We start from the raw sequence: 13,640 nt of genomic DNA, 5'->3' as shown, positions 1-13,640 counted from the left end.
GCTCATGTCGTATAATCACTAGGATTTACTACCTGTAGCATGTCACTTAGGAGTTCTAGAACATTTTGCATAGCCTCCATGCTTGACAAGCTTTATGAAAAAATAAATCAAAAGACAAAAAATTTTCAAAACCTAATATCTAGATCATGAACTGCATTAAAATTGTCACCTCAAACTCTCAATTTCTGTAGCCATAGTTTCATCAAGCCTTCTTGAAGCATTGCTAGGCATTCCATATCCAGGTTGAGGACAACCCATGGTCTGATGTGAAGCAGGGGTGTAAAAATAGGGACGACGTCTAATGAACGCTTGGGAAATTCTACTCCAGAACGCTGTCATTCATTCAATTCACTGTTATTGGATAACAATCCATCTGATTTGAGAGAGAGAGAGAGAGAGAGAGAGAGAGACCTATTTCAAAAAATTTAATATAATAGGACGTTAACAAATTTATATCCGTAATGAAACAGTGGGATACTAAGAACAGTGATCATTATCATTTCCAACTAGTGATTCCCTAACACAGTCAGGAAAAGTATAAAAATAGCTATGACTAGCTCTTCAAGTAATTTCCTTTTTTAAAAAACAAATAAATTTAAGGGTCCAAATATTGAAATGGCAGCTACAACATGTTTAACCACTTGATACTGTGTTCCAGAAAGAAAAAAAAACATAGGATCCATCAGCCCTATAAAGGATGTGATGAATTTTTATTTGAAAAGGTGATTGATGCAAATCAAACCTCATAATACCAAATTTCTATATCAAACCTAAAAAGGTGAGAACAATTGAAAAGGAAAAAAGAACTCTTCTAGATTTAGCGCCACAGGGAGGAAGAGCACATAGCATCTAAAAGATGGAGCTAAATGCATACCCTTAATTAATCATATGCCCAATAATATTGAGAATGCTTTCCTCCAGGCCCACCAAAAGCTTCTTGCCAAGAGTCAAGCAAGACCAAGATTTTCTCCCTCACTTGCATATCTGCCTGAAAGTTTCAATCCGCGTGTTTCAAAAGTTACAATCCATACAAATTCTTAATCAAAGAAAATAATTTAGATGCATAGAGAACTAGAAGAGAACACAATTCCACCAATAAAAGTTTGGAAAACAGTTACTAAACAAAAAGACGGGGAAATAAACTCCTATCCAACTTTGTTTGGCAAAAATAATACCCTTAACAATTCGGACAACTTAAATATGTGGAGAATGAGAATTGCTGATGAACTATACAAAACCAGTATGATAAGGATGTACATTGTAACTGTATATATATATATATGGGAGTGAGACTGCTAGCAATACTCTTCTTCCTAATCTCTCTCTTTCTCTCTCTCTCTCATTTCTTAGCACGTAGAAAAAAAAGTTAGTATCCTAATACTAAATTATAATTTTTTGTAATAAGATTCCACATGAACATAGAGCAATGAGAACAATGCTCTTTTTCTCACTATCTTCTACAATTTACACTCCTCTCATTACGTGACAAGAGCAATAAAAAGTTAATGTCTTAATATTAATTTTCATCTTATGGTAGTAAGATTTCACATGTCAAGCAATAAGAAGGAATATAAAAGAGGGTGAGAATAGAGTGGTGCTGGTACTTCATTACCACAAACAAAGCACACTCATAAATGAAACTTGAGCCTATGCTTCAATAAATTGCCAATTTCCTTGAACGACCCAACTCAGTGAGGAATGGCCAAATGGAACACCAAAAAGTCTTCCAAATATCCATTTTATTGGTATTGCACTTTAAATAAAGGCACCTTTAACAAACATAATAATTATGCAATTTAAACCTAATTGAATATTTACTTCTATAAAATAATAATATTGTCTCAATAATCAGATGTTACTGTATATCTCACCAATGGCGGCAGAGCACTACCCATGTGGTACGCCATCAGCATTGCCACATAGTAAAATTTGATATTAAGTGGAACCCACAACATCAATTGAGCACTGTTACATAGTGCTAATCCCATTGCGAAATGGTGTATTTAAACATTTTAAAACTTACCTTCTTCTTCAAAATTTTGATCATCTCCCCTAATACATTCCTCTCGGCAATTTGGAAGTGAACGTAATCCCCACAGTTCTTTACCATTGTTTCTAATAGCTACAAAACTCGAATTAATTCAACAAACCAGTTAGAAAAGATTGACCACAAAAAAAGGGGTTTCTGGTAGAATATACACATATAAATATATATACATATTTATACATATAAAAATACAAGATTTTTCAATAGAAAAATGAAAATTAAGGAATTTAGAAGTTCAAGCTAAGTTTACTGTCAAAGGGAGTAGTTGAACTTTTGAGTTCTTATGTTGTAACCTTCTTTTCAGAGCTTTTACAACATCTTTTGCCTGCCTACACATTCAAATTGATAGTTTTATGGACTTCTAAATTCCTTAATTTTCATTTTGCTATTGAAAAATCTGGTATTTTTATATGTATGGCAGATTAGTCCCAGTAGCATGGAAGATTATAGCAAGTGGTAGTTCATTTTCATTATGACCAAAAAAAGAATCCCTGATAAGTTACAATCACACATCTACAAATAAGAACATAAAATCCATGGTCAAATTTAATTCAAAGAAGAAAGAACTCAAAATATATATAAATTGATACAACTCCATGATTATGAATGCGCACATGATACAGATAAATGTGCAAGGAAATGCCATGAAATTTTGAATAAAATGGGAAAGTGAAATTTTAAATAGGTTAGTTGAGAAACACTAAAACAGCCACAACAAACTTAAATTACATAAAGATCAGTGACTCACGTAGCTTTTGGGTTTGAAATGTCCAAAAAGTCCTTAGTATCGGGTTGTAATTTAACATATGTCCCCTTCGGAAGAGTTACATTCTTCACACGCATAGAGTCTCCCTCTTGTAAGAGCATATTTTCCATCATCTAATTTGGACAGCAAAATTCTAATAAGAAAAAATCATCAATGTATGAGGGCTAGACAAAATGGACCAGATAAATTTATACAGGTCAATACAACACAGAAATAATCAATCCCCTACCCAATAAGGCATATAGATCGTGTCTTCCTCTGCTATGAACTCTAACACCCCATAGTGAGAGACCCTCTCTGCAGGGTCATTCTGAAGCTCAAACAACATCGGATAATCTATATGTAGAGATGCTGCAGAATTGTTTTAATGTTAACAACTTGAATTTGATTCAAATGGTAGCTTTAAAAAAATTGAACGATCTAAAAACACTAACTAAGACGGTTAAGGGCTGAGGGAGGCATTATAACTGAACAATGCAACAGAAACCATATATCAGGAAGGCACAATAACAAAAGCATATAACCATAAAGTGGTAACATAGAACACTTACTTTTTATTATATAAAGTGGTAACCTCAAGTTGTGGCTGCAAAATAGATTAGAAGAATTTGAATCAGAAAAGAGGATGAACTATTCTTTATTATAGAAACAAACACAAATACCCAAATTACAAACTGACTAACATAACGCGTCAAGGATTGCACCAAGAATGCACAAGATTTAGAGATGGGTAAATTAAATCAAAATACTTAATTGTCATTTTTCTTTAATGGAAAACAAGTATACTATCCTCTCTTTTTTTCAGCAAATTACAGGCTAATCATCTATAACTTTCACAAAACTTAGAAGGTAATGTTCTAGATCCTTTGTATCCACAACACCTTACTTTAATGAAGGTTTTGGTAGGCTATTCTAAACACCACATAAATCACAGCTACAATAGACTCTAAACACTGAATAATGCAGGAGGTTGTTGAAATATAAAAATAGAACATCTATCAGTGAAACATTCTAGAAGAAGTCTGAACCAAGTGAGGAGCAAAACTAACCTTATCGATAAAGGATGAAGGGTAACATCGATATGTCTGCTAAAATGAGGTTCCATGATACCCATATCCGTCAAAATATTGCAAAGTCAATGAAGCAAGTTACATATTAACGTCATATATAGGTGCCCTCCCTAAAGTCCAACCCTAATCCACTGCCCCATAAATCAGATAACATGGTAGTTTGAAACCAATTCTTGGTAGAGAATTGTAAAATATAATAGGACAAAAATAATACATCAGTAATAGATATTATTGTAGATTCTCATCTTCCTGTGCTGAAATATGGTGACTAAATCAACCATCATATTCAATAGAAAAGTTAGGATAACCACCTCATGATTATGTAGTAAAGCTTTAGCTTACCATCTTAATACTGTGTCTAAGGTTTTTGCTGGCTCTCTACTGTGGATAGTTTGTCTTCCAAAGCTCCCTATATATAGAAAATTTACAGTTACAGAGCACAAGTATTAAAAATAAAGGTTGAAAATTTTAATGAAAGCCCAAGAGCCTAATTAGTCTCACTAGGAGTCCTAATCCTGATGCTAACTAATTAGACTCCTTAACTACATATAAAACTATCTTGAGTGGTCTTATGAAGTAATGCATTGACTATGCAGTCAGTAGACACAATTTAACCATGTAAGAGAATTTACTAAAAACTATCAGAAACAATATGAATAAAAGCAATATATACTTCAGCTAAAAAATTGATTTTTATCGGATTAAATTATGAAAATTCATTAACAAGATATGAATCAAAATGCTGCATTAATAAATGGAAATTCACATAAATATAAGTTCAGAGGCAATAAAATTAACTTCAATTACATAAGAGATCAGTAACCTAGAAAAAAAACCATATTAAGCAATTATGGTGACTAAAATCAAAATTATACTGATACCCAGATGAAACGTTTGCAAGAAAAATTCAAAATCGAAACTTTAAATCAAATTATTGCTTTTCGCTCACACAACTAACTACTGTGGCGACTTCCTGTCAAAATTAGTTGAGATACCGACATTATGCACCCATAGACGGTATGTTTTTCCTGTTCAAGACAAAGTTACAATGAGATTGACAGCCTACCTTCATAAATCAGTTTAACAATCATAACTAAACCTTACATAGCCAAAAAGAAAAATGAGAAAAGAGGCATACTATTTACTTTTTACCTGGTTCAACATTTACTAGAAGGAAAGGATTTCCTGCTGGAACAAGTGCCTCATCATATCACCAGCCAAACCAACACTTAATGAACCCAGAAGGAGAATCAAGTAGAACAAGAAAAAGCAAGGGCAGGGCTGAACTGAGGGCATTGGAACCCCCAAAGTCTTAGTCACCGCTTCCCTTTTAGCCTTACCCTTGTGGGTTTTCTTTATCTTTGGCTAGAAAGAGAGTTCAAGCTTCAGATAACTCTATCAAAGCTCAAAAAAGAGTGACAAAGAGAGAGAAAAATGGGTTACTTAGCTTTGTTTGCTGCAACGAGTGTAGTGTTGCATACATCTTGGCTAGAACTTGAAAATGTCAAAAACCCACTTGAAAAACAAAGCTTGTGCAGAGAAGAACTGAAAATGTCGAACTTAAAAATGGGTATTCATACACATTTACATGAAGAGAGGAAAACGTACCTGGGCAGGCTTAATCGTCCTCGTCCTGGGCAGATTGGTCGAGAAGCAAAGTGAGAGAGAGTGAGGGGGTAAACACAGAGAAACAAGAGAGAGAGAGAGGGGAATCGGGGACCGACTGGGACCGTGTGAAAATGGGTTTTTTTTTCTTTTTTTTTTTGGTAAATTGGTACCATGTGAAAAATTTTGGGGGGCTGGGGAAAATTAGGCGCCAAATTGCAATAAGTCCTGCCTATATACATATACACTTATATATATTATAATACTTTTTAAAAGTGTTAAATTTTTGTGTTATGGAAATTGGTTTTTGTTGTAGTGGTTGCTACTAAGCATACTTTCTCACATTCTTATTGCTCTAACATTTTATGAGCATAGCGTTTTGTTTACACACGAATAGTTGTTCTTAACTTAAAATTTTGAAAAATTCCAAGTTACTTAAGCTTTGTAAAACAAGTTAGCTTAACAACTCTTTTGACTTCAAAGATTTACAAGTCAGCCTGAAAACAAATATCTTTGCTCGTGTTCTTATTGCTTGTGTTGAATTGTATACCGGTATACCCTATGTGCCCCCCAAGTGATTGAGGGTTGAAATCCTTGATCACTTGCTAGTTGATCGAATTTTTCCGAGCAATTATTACTCGTGAAACACATTGAATATAAAGAGGATATTTCAGCAGTCAAACACTGCAAAAACATGCAGCTATTTAAACGTTGGTCATTCATCTGATGGATACCAACCAGTTGAACACTGCCCGGTATTTCCTCCAGAAAACCTTTTTTGTTTTAAGATGTAATGACAGTTGAACACTGCCAAAGTAAGAATAATCAACAAATATACAAAAGTTGTAGCAAGATTCAACCACGCTGCGCGTAATCTCTTTTATTACTCGTAAAAAAAAGGACAAAGCGTGTTTAATTACGAGTCTCAAACAAAATAAAATTGTTCAAAAATAACATGACTGGTTAACAAATAGCTAGTTCACAAACAAACTTAAATAACAAGTTAAACACTTGAGAGAAAGCTACTACTCTATAAGCAGTATTTATTGATAATATTTCCTTAAGTGCTCGCCATTCCAATAGTTCCTTATCAGCTCTCCATTTAATCGAGAAAGTTTGTAAGTGCCGGGTGGTAAAACTTGCTCAATCTGATACGATCCCTCCCAGTTTGGTCCTAGTACTCCAGCTGCTGGGTCTCTGATGAACACCTTTCTGAGGACCAAATCTCCGACCTGAAACTTCCGATCTCTAACTTTGGAATTAAAATAGCGGGCCACCTTTTGCTGATGGGCAACAACTCTCAAGTTTGCTTTTTCTCATCTCTCCTCAAGAAAATCCAAGGATTCAGCTAATAACTGGTGATTCTCCTCCTGGTCATACATGGTTCTCCGATGAGATGGTGAGTCTACTTCAACAGGTAACATGGCCTCATACCCATATGCCAAGGTAAAAGGGGTATGACCAGTTGCTGTCCGGGCAGTAGTCCTGTATGACCAAAGGAGCTCTGGTAATTCTTCCGCCCAAGCACCCTTAGCTCGCTCTAGACGCTTTTTTAGAGTATCCTTAAAAGTCTTATTCACGGTTTCAACTTGCCCATTGGCTTGCGAATGCACTACCGAGGAGAAACTTTTCGTAATGCCATGCCTAGTGCAGAAATCAGTAAATAAGTCACTATCGAACTGAGTGTCGTTGTGAAAGACTATCTTCTTGGGCAGACCATAGCGACATATTATATTCTTAGCCACAAAATCTAATACTTTCTTTGAGGTGATCGTTGCTAGTGGTTCGGCTTTGGTCAACTTGGTGAAATAATCCACATCAACTACTGCAAACTGTACTCCTCCTTTCCCTTTGGGTAGTTTCCCGATCTGATCAATGCCCCATACCGCAAAAGGCCATGGGCTCTGCATTTGCTTCAAGACATTCGGAGGTGCCCTGGGTACTTTAGAAAATCTCTAGCATTTATCACACATCTTCACATACTCCATGGAATCTTCATTCATCTTTTGCCAGAAAAATCCTTGCCGCAAAATCTTTTTAGATAAACTCTACCCCCCAGCATGATCTCCGTAGAACCCCTGGTGCACTTCGGTCAATAAGTTTTTTGACTGGTCGGGTGCTATGCATCTTAGCAGTGGCAAAGAGTACCCTCTTCTATACAACACCCCATCCATCATGATATACCTAGCAGCTTGCCTCATAACTTTCTTAGCTTCATTATGATTATCTGGGAGGTTCCTTGCTCAAGGTAAGTAATGATGGGTGTCATCCAAGTGTCAACTATTGTGATGGGCATTGCTTCTTGTTCATTAATGCTCAGCTCTGCCAAGTATTCCACTGGTACTATATTCAAAGTTTCAACATCTTTTGCACTAGCTAATTTCGCTAGAGCGTCTGCGTTACAGTTCTGCTCCCTTGGTACCAGCTTAATAGTATACTCTTTGAATTGTGCTAGCAGTTCCTTGGTCTTATTCAAGTACGCCATCATGCGTAGGCCCCTAGCTTGATATTCCCCTAAGACTTGGTAGACAACCAATTGGGAATCACTGTTTACTTCAACCGACCAGGCACGAACATCTCTAGCCAAGCGCAAGCCTGCTAGGAGGGCTTCATATTCCGCCTCATTATTAGAAGCGTTAAATCCGAATCTTAATGCGCAATGAATTCGGTGCTTCTCCGGCATGACTAATATAATTCCTGCTCCCGAATGATGTTCGTTCGATGACCCATCAACAAAAATTTGCCAAGCAGGAAGATCCTCTCTCTGCCCAGTCACACACTCTTACTGGTCGGGAATATCAGCAATCCCAGTACATTCAGCAATAAAATCCGCCAAAGTCTGTCCCTTAATAGCAGACCTCAGTTGGAATTTGATTTTGAATTGGCCCAATTTAACAGCCCATTTAAGTAGACGACCAGATGACTCTGGCTTCTGTAAGACTTAACGTAAGGGCTGGTCGGTAAGCACTTTAATGGGATGTGCCTGGAAATACGGTCGCAATTTGCAGGATGCAAGTACCAAGCAATAGGCCAACTTCTCGATCACGGGATACCTGAACTCTGCTCCTATCAGTCGCTTGCTAACGTAGTACACCGGACACTGCACTTTATCTTCTTCTCGCACTAAAGCAGCACTAACAGCATGCTCTATGACTGCTAGGTAAACAAAGAGGTCTTCCCCATCAACTGGCTTCGAAAGAACATGAGGTTGAGCCAAGTGTTCCTTTATGGCTTGAAAAGCTTGCTCACATTCTTCCGTCCATTCAAACTTCTTGCTTCCTCTAAGTAAGTTAAAAAATGGGACACATTTGTCTATTTATTTAGAGATGAACCTGCTTAGTGCAGCAATCCGCCCAGTCAAGCTTTGCACATCCTTAATTCTAGCTGGAGACTTCATTTCTGTGAGTGCCTTTATCTTCTCTGGATTTTCTTCTATTCCTCGTGAGTTAACAATGAACCCAAGAAATTTTCCCGAACTTACTCCAAACAAGCATTTAAGGGGGTTCAACTTCATGCTATATTTCTCAATACTGCAAAGCATTCATCCAAATCTCGTACATGTCCTTCAGCTTCCTTTGACTTCACCAGCATATCATCTACGTACACCTCCATGTTCTTGCCGATTAAGTCACGGAACATGCCATTCACTAAACGCTGGTATGTGGCTCCCGCATTCTTCAAGCTGAATGGCATGACCTTATAATAGCACAGCCCTATGTCTGTTTGGAAACTGGTATGCTCCTCATCGGGAGGATGCATACTAATCTGGTTATACCCTGAGTAAGCGTCCATAAAGGACAAAGTTTCATGACCAGAGGTTGCGTCCACCAACTGGTCTATTCTTGGCAAAGGAAAACAGTCTTGTGGACATGCTTTGTTCAGGTCAGTAAAGTCCACACATGTAATGACACAACTACTCTAGACTTTGGACCATTACTAACTTCAATACTAACCTTACGAAAACATACATTTGAAATAACATATCTTTATTCAAAACTATAAAGTAAAGTTTTAAAACTATATAAAATTCATAAGTAGGACATTGGGATCCCATTGTTTGAAACAAAACATAACTTTGACACAACGGAAACTTAATTAAAACTTATTACAACCAATTGCGGAAAAATACATAGAAAACCATAATTAAAGAGACTTCATCCTCAAATCGAACGCTCGGTCCATCGATTCCATCCTGCCTCAATACACATCCCCAAAGCTTCCAATAACCTTTCCCGCCACCAAAGCTATTTTCCTGCACATATAAACATAAAGGAATGAGCCTAATGCCCAGCAAAAAAATCTAACACATAAATCATATACATAAAATTCATATCAACATATACTAAAACATATCATAAACATATGTCACATATACTATAATGGCCATTATTACTTGGGGATCGTAAACTAAACAAGTCATATGCCCATTAGATTTGTGGGGCTTGCTAGCTAAGCAAGTCATATGCTCATAAATTTATTGGGGCTTGTTAGTTATACAAGTCATATGACCAAGTCTACAACATACATATCATAACACATAAATCATAAGTTAACATAACACATAAATTATAAGATAACACATATAGCATATATAATATCCTATCCTATTTTCCTTACCAAAAATACCAGGATATGTGAACAGGTTTGGGACCTTGGGACACTCCTAAAACACAATCAATGAAAGGGTGAGTATACTAAAGAAAAGGAATGAAAATAATGAAAGAACTATTCCATCGAAAGATACTTACCAAGAACCTTATGTTCAAGATCTTAGATTTCCTAACCAAGAATAAAGAATAAAGTTAGGATGTTGAGTAGAAAACTATAAGAACTTAAGGAAAACAATACCAAAACGAACTAGAGTTTGGAATATCTTGAATGCTTCTATGACCAATCTAAACCTTGAACTGAAATGTGCTATAAACCTTACTTCCCAAGTGTTTGGTAAGCTTATAATCCCCAACCCAAGTGTTTAAGCACTCAAAAATAACCTAGTAGCTTGCAGCCTCTAAACTTAGCTTGATGAATGAATAAATGGATGGGTACTAGGTCCAATTTATAGAGTTCAAGAATGAAAAGATCTTCATTTAACTTGAATAAAATAATGGCTTTTTAAGTGAAAAATATTTGAATTATCGTTCAGCAGAGGCTGAAGACTCGGTCAGAAAGATGTTGGACTTATCAAGAGGTTAAATATTAAAATGAGAACGTTTTCAAAAACATTCAAAAATCCATCAAAGGAGCCGATATATCGCCTGGGCCAGTATGCCCGAGGCTCGTCGAGGTGATCGTGCAAAGTTATGTGTTTTTCGTATCCTCGTATTGCGATATATCGCCCCTTATAGCTGCGATATATCGGCATACGCTGAATATTTAAACACAAAATTGCACATTTTCAGCCTAATTTGAATTGAGTAAACAGCCTTGACTAAGTCCTCTAACGATTTCAAAGCTGCTGACAGGCCCTAGAATATTCAAATATTGATCTTAATAAACTTATTCCTAAAAGATACTTAATTATCATTAAACATACACAAGACAAGTGTTACTATCTTATTGGGTCTATCTAAACCTTATAATATAATAAATATCACCATCAATATCAGTCATATTAATCAAACCTTAGGTTAAAATTAATATTCTTAAACTATAGGTTAAACTTAGAAAATCTACAAGTGTTACTACGAGTGTCCAATTAAATCCCGGTCTAAACCAAAATCCACAGTCATAAAAATACTACTACTATTACTATTGCTACTACTATCTAACTAGCTAAGTAAAGTTCTTAGACTCTACAACATAAGTCCTCCACTTCCCATTGGACTTGGGCACTAATACTGGGTTTGAAACCTAGGCAGGGTAATATCCTTCCCTTATAAACCCATTTTCCTTCAGCCACCCCACCTCCTCCTTGAGAGCTTTTTCTCGATCCTTGTCAAGCAACCTTCTCTTCTACTGCACTGCTAGATAACTTTCATCCACGTTGAGCACGTGGCTGATCACAGTTGGTGAGATACCCACCATATCCTTGTGAGACCAGGTGAAGACATCTTGATTCCTTCGCAAAAATTATACCAGCTGTGCTTTTACTTCTAACTTCAGCTTTTTTCCAACCTTGACCCCTCTGGTCGGGTCATTCTCATCTATTGGAACCTCCTCTAACTCTTCCGTAGGCCCCACCTCACTATCATAATCCCCAAAGCGAGGATCAACATCCATTACCTCGCTTTGGGCAACGCCCTATTTGGTGACTTCATCACCAGATGGGGCTTGTTGTTCACTTAAACCAAGAGTGCTTTCTTGGCAAAACTCTTCAAACATTCCTTCTTGATCGGCTATGACTCTAAAGCTTTGGTCGACATCCATCTCCTCTACCTCCTCTCTTTCTGAACATGCAATCATGTTGTTTTCTTTAGCCCCCTTTCGTGCTTTAGCCACCAAGGCATTATAACATTCTCTGACTTCTCTCTGGTCTCCTCGGACGCAGCCTATGCCTGCACTGGTCGAGAACTTTATAGAAAGGTGCCATATAGAGACTACCGCATGCAAGGTTGTGAGTAGTGGTCGACCAATGGCCACGTTATAGGCGGATGGGCAGTCGACTATCAAAAAATCTGTCATAACTGTCTCATGCTTGGGAGCATCCCTGTTTGTGACTGGTAACTTGATCATTCCAGCCAGTGACAATCCTTCTCCAGTAAATCCATAAATGACTTGAGAGCATGACTTCAAGTCATTGATAGATAGTTTCATCCTTTCAAAGGATGATTTGTAGATGACGTTCACAGAGCTCCCTGTGTCGACCAGGCATCTCTTCACCTTCATGTTTGCTATTTGAACTGTCATGATGAAAGGGTCATTATGAGGATATCTCACGTGTCATGCATCTTCTTCAGTGAAAGTAAGGGACTCACTTTTGTATCGTGGGTTCTTTGGAGGCCGCTCCTCTACAGTTATGACCTCGGACGTCGATGCTGTATCCAACTCATGCCGAAGGGTTCAAACATATCTCTCCCTTGCTTTGTTGCTATCCTCAGCCAGATGTGGACCTCCACATATGGTGTCAAGAGTGAAGTCCACAGGCTCGGGTTGCAAAGGTGGAGACCGCTGTCACTTAAACCCAGGATTATTGTTACTTCCCTCTCCTTGGGTCTTTTCCGCTCGATATTTTTTCAATTTCCCCGACCGGAGGAGAAACTCTATCTCATCCTTGAGATGATTGCATTCATTCTTGTCGTGACGATAGTCTCCATGGAAACGACATAACTTATTCAAATCTCTTTGAATCATCTCCTTCTTGATGGGTGGGGGTTTCCGGTAGGGGACCTCCTGATGACTCGCGAGATATATCTCTTCTTGACTGGCCGAAAGAGTGGTGTAATTGGTGAATTGAGGTTCATACTTAGTTGGCTTATCGTTTTGTCTCTACTTAGCCTTCTTTTCATTGTGGCGGTCAGACCCGTTATTTCCACGTTTCTTACCACCACTTTGTTCATTTCCACCATTCTTGGGAGGATTAGTTGACCCGCTTGGATTGTTCAGGCCCTTCTCTCCCTTCTCAATCGCGTCATCCAATTTCATATATTTGTCCGCCCGGTCAAGAAATTTTTGTAACGTCGAAATTGGGTTGCGATGAATACTGTCCCATAAAGGACTCCGATATATTATGCCAGAAGAAATGGCCACCATCTTCCCCTCATCTTCAACCGCAGTTGCTCGGTTGGCTTCTCTCATGAATCTCTGTATGTAGTTCTTGAGAGATTCATCTTTCCCTTGTTTAATATCTTCCAAGTGATTGGCATAAAATGGAGGGGTCCGAGCAGCGCTGAACTACCTACAAAACTCTTTCCTGAAACTCTCCCAAGAAGTAATGGAGTTTGGCTTAAATTTCCAATACCATTCTTGGGCGGTGTCGGATAATGTTGTGGGGAAAACTCAGCAGCGATAGTCATCACTCACTCCGAGCAGCTCCATTTGGTCTTCGAATTTCCCCACATGCCCTATCGGATCTACCTTTTCTGTATAAACTTGCAGTACCAATGCTTTATACTTCGCTGGTGGCTGGGCTGCTACTCTTTTGGTCTATTGGATCGATTGCAGAAGGTCATTTCGATAGACCTTGAACTGCTGCTGTTAGCGCATCAAGCTGGGC

The 13,640-nt window shown here is 37.7% G+C and overlaps 1 long non-coding RNA gene across 1 annotated transcript; it reads right to left on the bottom strand.

Annotated features, from left to right (window-relative positions):
* Positions 1-25: 25 nt before the first annotated feature.
* On the bottom strand, positions 26-2,156 carry LOC133821649 (uncharacterized). Its single transcript, XR_009887727.1, has 4 exons — positions 2,024-2,156; positions 875-988; positions 170-332; positions 26-90 (listed from the first exon to the last, which is right to left on the bottom strand). It is a non-coding gene; the product is annotated as an uncharacterized LOC133821649 (long non-coding RNA).
* Positions 2,157-13,640: the final 11,484 nt, after the last annotated feature.

Source organism: Humulus lupulus, chromosome 3, assembly GCF_963169125.1.
Source record: "Humulus lupulus chromosome 3, drHumLupu1.1, whole genome shotgun sequence".
Taxonomy (NCBI): Eukaryota; Viridiplantae; Streptophyta; class Magnoliopsida; order Rosales; family Cannabaceae; genus Humulus; species Humulus lupulus.
This window is presented reverse-complemented; position numbering and strand designations above follow the sequence as displayed.